The sequence below is a fragment of the Miniopterus schreibersii genome (assembly GCF_964146895.1).
Source record: "Miniopterus schreibersii genome assembly, chromosome: 19".
NCBI lineage: Eukaryota > Metazoa > Chordata > Mammalia > Chiroptera > Miniopteridae > Miniopterus > Miniopterus schreibersii.
The window spans coordinates 29,976,519-29,990,466 of record NC_138119.1 but is presented as its reverse complement, the minus strand read 5'-3'; the positions used below and the strand labels follow the sequence as shown (position 1 = coordinate 29,990,466).

Here is a 13,948-nt window from a genome sequence, read left to right as displayed (position 1 = left end):
AATTAGTATAATGCTTGCAGGGTTGAAGATATTTCACTTAATATTTTTAACACCAAAGGTTATATTTCTATCTTCCTTCTGATATACATGATCTTAAAAATAAGTACTCAGTAAAAATTATACACAGACGCATGAAGCTGATGAAAGAAAGTAGAGTGAACACGTTGCTTCCTTGCGTGAAGAAAGCACAGGATGAGATTTTGATACTAGAAAATGTGCTTTTTATTTTGTGGGGGGGAAAAAATCTTAAGTTCCATATCATAATGGATTGTTGCATATATTCTACTAAACCTGAAGGCCTCTCTTACATGTGTACAAGTTGGGTATCATTAGAATAGAGCTGTAAGAAATTCGCCAAAGAGGAGAAATCTCTCTACCACTTCCCTTTTCTAGCCCTGAGAGACTGGGGGATGCCATAGGCCCCCAATGTTTTCTTATATTTTTCAAATCAGATGAAAATACTTTCAAAATGTAAAATATAGAGTTTGTTATCTTCTGTGCTATAAAACAAGAGAACATTAAAAGGCTTTAAAATGCCAGGTCTTTTTGGATATCCCAAAGTGTGTCTGCAGTCTTCTTTAAAAGGACCTCCTCCTCAGAATTCAGATTAACTTGCACGACATCTGAGACACCACTTCGCCCCAAGATACAAGGGATACTGAGGAAGATTTCTTCTTTTATTCCACATAAGCCCTTAACCATCGCGGAAACCTAAGATTTCTCAAAATTGACCCTACCAGATCTGTCACAGATAGGCCAGTAGCCCAAGAGGTGTACCCCTTTCACCCTGATAATCTCATAGGCACTCTCAGCAACTTGTCGATGGGTGTTTTTCCATTGCTCCTTGTCTGAATCAGTTCCTAAGTTAGGGTTTCGAGTCTTCAGAGCCACACCAGCAGCATTCACCCCACTCCATAGGGCACACTAGAGTCACCATGTTCTTCAGTAATCCAACCATGGCAGCTAGTGGGATGGAAACGGGCAGAGTCTAGATTACAACCACTTCCAATTACACAAGTGGCAGGTAAACCACTTAGCTTCCAGACGACATATGTCAAAATATCCACTGGATTTGAGACAATAAGTATCTTACAGTCAGGACTATGATGGACTAGGGGAGGGATGACTCATTTCATGATATTCACATTACGCTGAACGGGGGAAAGACGACTTTTTCCTTCCTGTTGCTGTACACCTGGTGTGACAATAATTAATTTGAAGTTTGTAGATACATGGAAATCTTCAATAAGACAGTAATGGCACAAACCATGCCTACAGCACCAACGCCAACAACGGTGACCTTCTGCTGGGGGATTTTCTCTTTGTTAACTAGATTGTCAATAAGCTGATCCTTGACCTTTGCCATTTTGAGAACAAATGCTCTGCTTGGTGCAATTCAGTACAGGTGACTTTGCAGGCATGTGTCTTTTGTCTATGCACATCTGCCCAGCCTGGAACGCTCTGCAGGTGCTGTGGGCACCTCTGGTGGAGATCAGGGTCAGATTTGGGGGGTGGTGTGGTGGGGTCCTAGTTACAGGATCAGGCCCACAATATGGAGAAACAAAGAGAGGACACAGAGAGGTTGAAATACCAAGGACCAGGGAGAGGTAAGATTGCAGCAAGTGCCCAGAGAAAGACAGGCCCAAAGGAAGGTCAAAAAGGAACATTACCCTGGGTCCAGAGAAGAAAGTTTTTTGCTTTACTGGAAATAAAAACTACTTTAGGGGAACATGGAGTCTTTTTCATCACTTTAACCCAGTTTTGCATTTGGGAAATTCTCTCCTCCCTGGGGGCAGGGGTTGGGGAGAGAATAGAGAAAAGGGGGTTCTCTGGGGTTAAGGGGGACAACCAGGTGTTTGGACTAGTGGCCTTTGAATACACCACTCCTTGCTTTTGCATGCTGGGAATCCATTCATTTGTCCAACATGACACATTTACTGCACTCCCATAGGATGCCAGGCAGCATGCTAGGAGCCGGAGGAACAGAGAAGAATGGATCCAGGGCCCCCCAGTTTTCTGTAATGAAGCCACAAAACTAAGACTCCTCAGCAGAATCAGTCTGTGGCTGGACTTGAGTAAGGAATCTGAACTCCACAGACTCTTCTATTTCCTGGCTCTTGCATTTTCTTACTTAGGGGTTTTGTCTTTCTCATACTTTTCTATAAAATCCTTTGAAAATAATTCCAGCTTTGACTCAGCTAAACCAAGGAGGAAATGTGGATAGTCTACACCTGGCCAAGGGCTCTTGGAGGACACGAGGGCAAAGGCCAAGCATGGGAGTGTGGTGGCCACTTCATCAGATCAGTACAGGGTCAAGTGAGGGGCTGGGGCTGCTGACTCTGGTGGAGTCTGCATTTCTTTACACATCTGGGTTTTGTACCTACAAGCGTCTACACGGTGCTTTGTACAATGGCAGAGAACAGCCGAGAGGGTAGGAACTGGAACAAGAGAGTGCTGAGTGGTTGTCAAGGACCCTCAGGCCCTCTTAGCCTTCAGTGAGGCCATCCTACCAGTAGGCAGCACCAGCCTCAGGCTCTCCATGTTGCATCTGGGCTCTTCGTGGCTCTGCATAGCACCCAGCTCAGTCCATCTACAGCACTGCTTCTCTTCTCCCCCTCAGATTACAGTGTCCTTCAGGCTACTTACCATGCCTGTAACAGAATGAAACGCTCACTCTCTCTAACCCTATCTTAATTCTAGCCTGCATTTCTCCCATGGTCTTCAGGCAAGTAGCTCCTGCTATAGATTTTCTAGTTATTAGAAGAATTCCGCTGGAAGCTTGAGCTTTTGGTCAAGATTTGCAGGAGCCTCAAGAGGACTCAGATCAGCAGGGGTCAATGGATGGGGAACAAAAAGATTTTGAGATTTCTTGCCTAGATTTCTTGTCATACACCTCTTGCTTTACCCATTCTTCCTTCCCTTGACATAAAAGAAGCCTGAATTCTAGGCTGTCTTAAGATATATTTGTAGAAGTTTTAAGGCCCTTCATCTTCTTGAGCTGGTGACTTCTAGATCAATAAGTCTTTCCTTACTCCAAACTCTGACATTTTGAATATTGACCTTTTGAAGTGTCTGATACACAAACCTTGAATAGGTAACATGCTCCCTTTTCACACACAGTCCTACAAGATGGGTCCAGTCAGCAACCTGCCTTCTTCAAATCCTGCTGGATGCATGGAGAAAACAAAGTGGCACTCACTTGTGACTCTTGATGAGGGGGCGCCCAGCCTTTCAAGGCCCCTTCTTATTCCACCACAGCTCACCTCACATGCTCTCCCATTTCCTTCCCTCCTCAGCCTGGGAGAGAATGACAAGAATCCTTCTTTCTATTCAGCCAGTTCTTCTACTTTCTTCTCCCTTCCCCAGAGCCCAGGTCTCATGACCCTTCTTCCTTTGCCCAGACCAAAGTACCAGGCTGAGTCCTGGTTCCTCTGTATCTGGGAAGGGGGGGCACAGGGCAAGGCTGGAGCAAAGGAAAGGGACTGGCAATGATCCTAAAGGAGCAGATGGGAGGGCGGGCGATGACATTGATTTGTTTATATACCACTTCACTTTCAGTGGGCTGAGAGTTTCCTGCAGTGGGCCCTCTCATGTCTTTGTTCCCGGCAGCAATTCCTTTCCAGCCCGTCTTACACACATATGACTTTAGCCCTGTTTTTCTGCACTTAATCCCAATTTGTGTGTGTGCGTTGGGGTGGGGGGTGGGCAGTTCCACACCAGCAAACAATTCTCAGACACCAGCTTGGGGTTCCAAAATTTAACTCAATTCTGATATTATCTACCTGGAGATAAAATCAGATTCCACAGGTTAAGGGCTCAGTCCTACAAGACTCTCAAACCCCCCCCCCCCCTTCAGATGCCAGTCACAAGCCTAGGTTGTGTTACCTGTGCTCTGAAAAACCAGCTAGAAACTGCAGGTTCCCATGACCTCCTCCTTAGGGGGTTGATTTAATTTTCTAGAGCAGCTCTCAGAACACAGAGAAACATGTTACTTACTAAGTCACCAGTTTATTATAAAAAGATATATAACTCAGGGACAGCCAGATGGAGGCTACGCATGGGGCAAGGTACATAGGAAGAGTGTAGAGCTTCCATGCCCTGTCCAGGCATGCCGCTCTCCCTGCACCTCCATGTGTTCACCAACTTAGAAGCTCCTGAAATCCCACTCTCTCACGTGTGTTTTTAAATGGTAGCTTTATTACATAGATATGATTGATTAATAATTCATTGCCCATTGGTGATTGATTCAACCTCCAGCCCATCTCCCCTCCCTGGAAGTCAGCTATGTGGTACTGAATGTTCCAACCCTCTAATCACTTGGTAGGGTCACCTGGCAACCAGTCGCTATCCTTAGGTGATCTAGAGTCATTCTAAAAGTCACCCCATTAACACAACAAGGACAACTTTATCTCTCTCTATCACTTAGGAAATTCCAAGGGTTTTAGGAACTCTGTGCCAAGAACAGGTGGAAGAGCAAATATATATATATTTCTTATTATAAATTGCAGTATCATAAGACCCTAGCTGTTCCTCCCGCCCATCTTGATAAAATCCAAATGGTCTCCCTCTTCCCAAAAGTGGCCAGAGGTGACCCCTGAAAATGGCTCACTATTCACTTGACCCAGAAAACCCCACAAAATCATGCAAATCAAGAGGTTCAAATATTTATGTTCACTCTAACAACACCCACAAAACTGCCCAGGCTGTCAAGGGTATGCATATTTGAAAAGCCACCAAGTATCTGAAGGATGTCACTTTACACAAGCAATGTGTGCCATTTTGTCTTTACTATCATGGAGTTGGTAGGTGTGCCCAGGCCCCAAAGTGGGTCTGGACACAGGGTCAGTGGCCTCCCCAAAATGCTGACTTTTTGCTGCATGTGTTTAAAAATGTAGAGAGCAAGGCTGAACTTCAGGGTTTGGGTGTCGAGTCTCTGGTCATGGTGAGCAGCGCTCCCGAGATGGGCGCAGACCTTACAGAGCTCACAGGTAGATTAACCCTCGCACGCGCTCTCCCTGCCTCGCTGAGGGGATCCTCCTGAAAAAGAGCAGGTTGCTCCTAAACCAGAAGAGGAGGCTGCCCAGAAGAAAAAGATGTCCCAGAGGAAACTGAAGAAACAAAACTTATGGCCCTGGAGTCTATTCAGCATAAAATGAACACTAATAAAATAAAAAAATAAAAAAATCCAAATGATCCAAACAATCTGTGAGCACAGGTCCTCCTTCTTCCAAGAATCATTCTTGATGAACTATTCCTGAAACTGGCTGAACTTCGCCTGACCCTTCCTCTGAAGCCCTGTAAGCATCCCACCCTCTTTCCCTGTTAGGAGGGAATAGATGTGATGCTGGCGGTGCTCTGGGGATGCTTTTCACAGTGCACTCCTGTGGTAATATGGCCCAGTCTGGGAGAGTCTCCTATTTACCCCAGAAAACATCTCCTGGGAGAAGAGAGGAAGGAGATCTTTCTGCAGTTTGTGGAGGGGTTCAAAAGAGTGCCAAGGAAGACAAGTCTAGAATCCTGAAGGTGGGCCTAGCAGGCACCGCCCCCAGAGGCTTGCCTAGGAGCCTTTCTCAGCTTCCCTCCTCACCCTGTCCCTCCCAGACCAGGCCCTGGCCCTGGTGGATGGCCCCTCACCTCCCCGCAGCACACTGTGCCCACCTCTCAAGCCAGCGGTGCTTGCTCTGCACCTCTGCTTCCCTGCCGAGCCACAAGCATCTGCTGAGCTTTCTCTCTCAGGTTCTGCCTTGGAAAGGTGATCACCTGAAATAACTGAGATTAAGCAAGAAGCTGGCACTTCACAAAGGAAGCCAGACCTCTGGAAATGCCGGCTTTGGGACTCTAACCTGAAGACAGGTCTTAATTCTAGAGTAGTGTGGATACAAGCCCTTATTTTCTCTCCACGTGGCTACCTGGCCCCGACCCTATCTCTCTCAGGGCAGGTACAACATTCCTGGGTGTGAGGAGGGCCTTATCAGAGGGGAGCAACTGCAGCTTGATACGCAGGCCAGGGTCCAAACTCAGGCCCATGCTACATTCAGCCACACACGTCCGAAGGACAAGGGCCTCCTCAGTAATGCTGCTTCCTGCTTTCCCTGAATGGAATCCAAGCTTGTTTGCAGAGGGAAGAGGTTACGAAGGCCAGGGTCCTATCAAAGGGCCTTTTGTGTCCTGAGCTAAACCTTGGCTCATTGTTACCTCCCGGCCTGGACCCCCCAGAGGTGGGAGGCCACTCAGAGCTTCCTGCTTCGGTGTGCGGCTCTGAATGCAATCGTGCAGCAGGAAAAGGCTGGCCCAGCCCTGGGCTGGGGGACACCTAGGACAGGCTGATGTGGGGCCTCTGCTCAGGGCCTCCTGTCCCGGGGTGACAGGCTCTGCTCGGTGAGCCCACACACAGCTACCTTCCTCCAGGACAAAGGATCCTTACAGCTTTTCCTTCCTCCCGTCTAAACTCAAGCCTGTTAGAGGACCCTTTTTCCCTTGCTTCTCAGGGGGTGGAGATAACCCTGCAGTTTCTCAAACTGGACCTGACCCAACACCACCTTCCTTCCTCTGCACATTTATACGTCCCCGAAGAACACAGGGCGGCCTCTGACCACTGGAACATCAACCGAGGTTGGCCAGTGTTCACGTCCTTGAGAGAATTTTAGTAAGATTGTGGAACAGACAGAATTGAAGACCTGACACCACTTGCTAGCTGTAGAACTTAGGACAAGTCTTTTACCCTCTTTAGGCCTTAGTTTCCTCTCCCACAAAATGGCATAATACTGTACTGGAGTTGCTGTGCGGACTAAACAGGGTAATGTGGCAGAGTTCCTACCTGTGTGTCTTGTATGTATTAACTGCAGTAATGTTATACCTGACGCCAGAGTCTGCCCACTCCATCTGTCCTCTGCTGCCTCTCAAGACACATCAGCATGGTCTTGGGGAGTTGGGGCGAGGTTCTCTCTCTCTGTTTAGAAGGTTCCTCAGTATAATTCAAGGCCCTGGGTAGAGACAGTGTCCACACAGTTGCTTGTCAAGCCTAACTACCAAGAGGACCACTAGGGTCACCTGGTTATCTAACACCGGGTCTCAACAGAAATGGGCCATATTTGGAAAATTTAAGAAGATGCACCTGAGATTTGGTGGGTCAGACTTGTCTCACTTTGAGCTGTAGGTATGAAGAGCCTTTGTGGCATCCTGCACTGGATTTCATCACTCAGTCCTTCATTTAATTAGCAAATAGTCATTGAGTGCTACTGCTTGCTGGGAACTGTGCAATGTGCAGGGCATGTAGGACGACCAAAAGGATGTGTGGTCTTTGATCTTGTGGAACTTAATCTAATGGAGGAGCAGACATTAATGTTAATAGGTCTGAGCAAATGCTCTTTGGGGAAGAGAGTGACAAATTCCATGAACTGAGGGAGTGACTGAAGCTCAGAGACGGTGCAGGGGAGGTTGGAGGGATGGACTGGGGTTGTTTGTGATGGAATTTGAGAGGCTTGGAGTCCGTGTTTAAGATTTTGGTCTGTATCCTAAGGGCAGTGGGGAACCAGCCAGGTCATGACTACTTCACCTTTCTATTTTGAAAAAAAAAAAAAAAGAAAATCTTTCTTAAAACTTTTTATTTTTAAATATTTTTTTTACTTTAAAAAGGTTTCTAAAATACTAAAATTGTCCCCACATACTCTTTACCCATGTCCCCCAAATGCTAACATCTCACATAGCACACTTATTCAAACCAAATGGGGATGTCCTTTTCTGGTGCAAGATCCGATCTAGGATCCCACGTTGCACTTATTTGCTGTGTCTCCTTCGTCTCCTCTAATGTGGGATAGCCCTTCAGTCTTTATCTTTCAAAACCATAGTGCTTTTGAAGAGTACTGACCAGTTACTTTGTAGAATGTCTCTCAATTTGTGTTTGTCCGATGCTTCCTCATATTTAAGTTCAGGGTGTGCATTTCTGGAAGAACGTCACAGCTGCGATGTTGTGTCCCTCTCAGTGCAATGTAATAGGAGGCACACGATGTCAATATTTGTCATAATTGGTGATGTTAACTTTGGTCACTTGGCTGAACTTGTGTCTGTCAATTTTTTTCATTGCAAAGATACTATTTTTTCCTTTTTAATGAGTAAGTATTTTCAGGAAGACACTTCCTGAGACTACGAAAATACCTTATTTCTCACCATACTTTCTTCTGCTAATTTTTGCATCTATTAATGATTCTTGCCTGACACAATTATTGCCACTGTGTTTGCCAAATTGTGATTTTTCTACTTCCACAATTCCTTCTACATTTATTGTTTAGAATTCTACTGTAATGAAGAACTGTTCCTTAACCTCCATTTCATTATTTATTCAATTATTTATTTATATCAATATGGAATCATGCCTGTTTATTTTATGGGTTATTATCCATGACTATCACTAATTTTGTAACTCAGCTTATTCCCTATTTGGCTCTTGAGAGCCCCTTTGCTTTGACTCTTTTGTCCTTTTGACATTTATTAAAACTAAATAAGAAAATGTGGAAACTAGAATAAACCCTGTGATATTATTGGATTGGAATTGTAGGTACAGTATGAACTCATGATTTTTAATATATATATATATGTGAGTAGATGAATATAAATAAAGATATAGATGTGTGAGCATGTGTGTGTATGTTCATACATCTATTTCCTAGCTCTGTCCACTGAGGGGGGCTAGAAGGAATGGCCCCTCAGTCTCCGTGAGCACGTCTAGAACCCAGATCTTGACTTCTAAGTATCATTTTCCAAAAAGAGGATCCAGAGGTCCTTGGATAATTCCAGGGTGAGGGCAAAGAAAAAAAAAAAGAGGGGCCAAAACCATTTTGTGTGGCAAAAATTAAGAAAGCACTCAAAAAATGATGGGAGCATAACAAAAGGACAAAAGAGCCAATGTAAAGGGTCTCTCAAGAGCCAAATCGGGAATAAGTCAAGCAACAAAATAAATGATAGTCATGGACTTTAACCCATAGAATAAAATAAATATACATTATTTCATATCTATATTAATAAAGAATTGGATAAATAATTAAATGGGGGTTAAGGCCCTGGCTGGGTGGCTCAGTTGGGTGGAGCATCATCCCATGCACCAGAAAGGGTTCAATTCCTGGTGAGGGCACACACCTGGGTTGCAGGGTTGATCCCTGGTTGGACATGTGCAGGAGGCAACCGATCAGTGTTTCTCTTTCACATTGATGTTTCTCTCCCTCACCCTCTCTTCCTCTGTCTAAGCATATCCTCAGGTGAGGATTTTAAAAATAATAATAAAAAATTTTTAAGTGGAGGCTAAGAAACAGTTCTACACTACAGTAGAATTTCAAGCAATAAATATAGAAGAAATGATGGAAGCAGAAAAATCACAATTTGGCAGACACTATAGTGGTAATTGTTTTAGGCCCAAATCATTAATGGATGCTAAAATTAGTGGAAGAAAATATGATGAGAAATAGGATATTCATGTCTCCTTAAAGTACTTCCTTTCTCTAACAGTGAGAAATCTGGCTCTTTTATCCATAGATAGTTACTTATTTGTTCAACCCAGTAATATGCATAAAGTAAATTCAGAATGCTAAACAGTACCTGTGAAAAACACATACAACATCTAGAATCTGTCTTTAGCTTTTGACAGCATATAGCAAAAATATATTTTTTCCCCTAAAACTTACTTAGATGAGATCTTTTCTTCCCCACTCCACTCAGTTGGGTTTACTTTTTAGTTTTGTGTTCCATTCTGAATCCTTCCACCCTCCTCCTCTAAACACACACACACACACACCCTTTACATACACACACAAACATATCCTGGTTGATATTTACTTACTATTTATATATTAATTCTGTGGATATGCAAAACATTACCATGGCTCAAAAGTCTGAACTATACAAAAAGGTATGTTCAGAGAAATGCCATCTTCCACCTCCATTCTACGCTGTTTCCATTCCCCTTTTCTTTCCAGTTTTTCCACCCGAGGTCTGTAGATAATCAATCACATTACTTTTTGGTTTACTCTTCCTGTATATATTTTTTTTACAAATGTGCTAATACATGTGTATTTTGGGGGGGGCCTTTATTCTTCCATGAAAGGTAGTGTACTACAGAGGAAAAGATAATTCTGGTTGCTGGGTGGAGAGGGGCTGGAGTGGATGTACAGAGAACACTTAGCTGCTGCTGTTGTCCAGGAGAGAGACGATGGGGCACCAGTGTGGCTGTGGTGGTAGCAGAAAAGAAGAAAGACAAAATGGTTTGAATGATGTTTGGAAGTGATATTGCCATGATTTGTAATTGATTACTGAGGACAGCGTCATGGATGGTATTTTGGTTTCTGGCTTTACTCATCGGGTGAATGCTAGTCTAGTTACTGAGATATAGAACACTGTAAAAGGGTCAGGTATGGGGGGGTCCCCCACATGGGTCTGTGCTTGGATATGTTTGAAATGAGTTTGAAATGGAGATGGAGTAGACAGCTGAGGCATTAAGCGCAGAGGGGATGTCTGAAGAAAAATTTCTAAAGCTGTGAATTCTGCCCTGATCTTCTGCACACATAGGTCAGGAAATGAGAGCACAGCAGCATGGAGAGCAGGATTCTCCACTCCACCCCAGTGTGCATGGAGTTCCCCACACCACCAAGCAAGTCTCAATACCAGCTGAGTGTCTTACAATTCAATTCTGACACTCTCTACCTGAAGATAGTATCAGATCCCACAAGTTGAGGCCACAGTCCCACAAAACTGCCCTCCCCCTCCCTTCAGATGCCAACTGCAAGTCCAGATTGGCATCTGTGCTTCTGACCAACAGACTATAAATCACAGGTTCCCATGGTCCCCTCATTGGGTTTGATTAATTTGCAAGGGCAGCTCAAAGAATTCAAGAAACCAGTTTACTCCCTGGACTACTGGTTTATTACAAAATATATGAAAGGATACTCATTAACAGCCAGATCAGGAGATACACAGAGGAATGTCTGGGACAAAGGAGCTCTGTTCCCGTGGAGCTTGGGGCTGGAAATGTTCTGCTTTATCAACCTGGAAGCTCTCCGAACTCTGTCCCCTTGGGTTTTCAGGGAGGCTTCATTGCCTGGGCATGACTGATTAAATCACTGGTCATTGGCAGTTAAACTCAATTTTCAGCCCCTCTTCTTTCCCCAGAAGTGGGATGGGTGGGCAGGTGGGACTAAAACTTCCCAGATGGTCAGTCACTATCCTTAGGTTACGTTGAGGTGTTGTGTGTTTTTTTCAAAAGTCACTCATTGATATAACAAAACACACCTTTATCCCTCGCCTCACAGGAAATGCCAAAGGTTTTAGGATCTCTGAGCCCAAAATGGCGATGACCAAATATATATTTCTTATTAAAAATCACAATTTCAATCTCATGCAGAAGAAAAAACAAACAAACAAACAAACAAAAAAACCCTTTGGTTATCACCCGTCCTCTTCTTGCAGGAGACTGGCTGCTCAGGGTAGGGCAGTCACCAGAGGCTGTACTTTTCCAGTGGTGGGTGAAGTTAGGGGCACAGGGGGGGTCCCTGCCTCTCAAGGTAGAAGCAGGATGGCAGAAGACTGGGGCTAGAATTGTACCTGATTTCAATTCACCTTAAAATGATAATGATGCCATATTTGAACTAACTTTAATTAAATAATATCTCCTCAGCCCACAAGACTTACCAGGGGCCTTGGCTAGTACAGAGGAGCCCCCACCTGAACAATTGGGGTGAGGGAGTCCTTGCTGGAAGAGGAGACTAAACCTCTTTGCATATGCAAACAACTGGACAGTGAGCAGCCCAAATGAAGCCCTGAAGAACCCCTTGGGAAGAGTGTAGTGGGGTTGGTGTGAGTTGGTGTGAGGTGGAGGCTTAGATGCCACGAATCATCCTGTGTTGCATGCTTCTCCCCACCGCTGTCTGCAGAGCTCATTTCAATGATCCCTATTCATGGATGAGAAATTTTTTGCAAAGTCTCCTGAGGCAGATGCTCAGATCAACAGGGCCTTGAGTATGGGTGGAAGCGAGAACATCCTGGATGAGCTATAACACACCAGAAGGGGAAAAGACAGGAAAGGAAGGGTAGCATGAGAGCTGGTGACAGGCTGTGTGTGTTGTGTTTGGTCCCTCAGCATCTCTCACCCCAATCTTCAGTTAAAAACTCAAGTCAACAAAATGCTTAAAGTAACTTGATTTTCCATGGGAATAATTAAAGGCCTGGGCTTTTAGCCTGCCCTGATGGAAGTGAGGACAGTAAATAACTTGGGGTGAGCAGGTGTGGGGAGATCTCAAAGCAGCACACACAGATGGAGTTAGAACTAGGGTTGTGAGGAGGTTGGCTGCAGAAGGTTCTGGAAATTGGAGGGCTTTTGACTATTTCAGGCTGAGGAACTTAGGTGTAGGCTAAGAAAAATTCAGTCTTCAAGGACATTATGAATTACATATGTATATGATAATAATATTAATAGATTTCATTTACTGAGCAATTAGATGTGTTTTTTATATGCATTATTTTATTTGATTCTATTCTCATAACTGCAACAGGTAAGTATGATTATGGACTCTACAGGACTCATTCTTATTATACGTTTCATTTTTTTTACTCCATTTTTAAACCAAATAACTGTAGGGCAACACATAACAAAGGAAGTTAAAGGAATCAAAAAGAAATAAACTGAAAAGAAAACTGAGGTGTAGTGAGCCTGACAGCCTGATTCTTAAGACTGTGCTCTTGGCCATTATTTGTTCTCAATTCTTCCTTTCCCCTCTTCTCTCCTCTCCTCTCCCATCCATCCATCCATCCATCCACCCATCCATCATCCATCCAACCACCCATCCATCCAACCATCCAACCACCCATCCATCCAACCATCCATCCATCCATCCATCCATCCATCCATCCATCCACCCATCCACCCATTTATCCATCCACCTTTCTGACTATGTCTATATCCACTTACAGAAATAATTCCTTTTTAGGTAAGAGGTTGGATTAGATAACCTAAAAATATCCTTCCAGCTCTTAGGTTATATGAGGCATCTTTCACCTTAGATTATATTGTAATTATTTTTGGTAGGATGTTGGTCTTCCGAATTAAGTTGTTTGGTCTTATTGAGACATACCTTTTTACTGAAGCTCACCTAATCTAGAGCTTTGTCAGGATATCATTTTGCTTCAGATTATTTTGAACTCTGAATACATGGCAAGTGGTGAGTAAGAACAACCATTCAGACAGGCAATGAGCAAGAGGAAACATCACCTGGTTTTATCTCACTTGAATGCTAAGTCAGTGATGACAATGATGGTGGTGATGGAGGTGATGGCAATGATTATAATGAGTCCAGTAAATCATATGGCCCTTATATCAGAAGGGATGTGGAGAGGTCATTCAACTTACCTTCTAGCCTCCTGTTAACTAATGCTGGATTCATTCCTGAAGTATGCCTACCCTCGTTTTAAAAATCTTAAGACCTTTTCTAGCCCCACCTCTTCTTGACTTTAGCCAAAGTCCCATTGTTATATAAGTTTATTCTTCCCCTCCATTTAAAAAACAACTATTACATAGCATATAGTTCTTTGAACCACACAGCAAAAGAAAATTAAAGAAAACCAGAAAGAAGCCAACTATATGGTCATGGTTGCAAGAGATTGATGGTAAAGGGGAGGCTGAGTTTGGGGATAGAGAAGCTGGCAACAAATGGTTTGGCCTTCATGGAAACACAAACACCATATTGATGTGGATCTCTTTCTTTTCAAATTCCAGGAATCATGGCGTGGTTGAAGTTGAGTCATCTGGAAGGTGTGCCAAAGCCTGGTTGTTACTTCAGACTTCTATTGGCAGCAAGATCTGTCCCATTTCCTCTCAGTGCTGGATCAATGCGCTCTTGGCTTCCCACCCTTTCTACATTTGCTCCCTGTGAGGAGGAAGGAATAAAGTCCAGAAGACAATACTGTCATC

General features: G+C 44.0%; 1 pseudogene across 1 annotated transcript; it reads right to left on the bottom strand.

Annotated features, from left to right (window-relative positions):
• Positions 1–528: 528 nt before the first annotated feature.
• On the bottom strand, positions 529–1,366 carry LOC308549050 (L-lactate dehydrogenase C chain-like; annotated as a pseudogene). Its single transcript has 2 exons — positions 1,233–1,366; positions 529–1,101 (listed from the first exon to the last, which is right to left on the bottom strand). The product of its transcript is annotated as an L-lactate dehydrogenase C chain-like (transcript).
• Between the last annotated feature and the right edge of the window lie 12,582 nt (positions 1,367–13,948).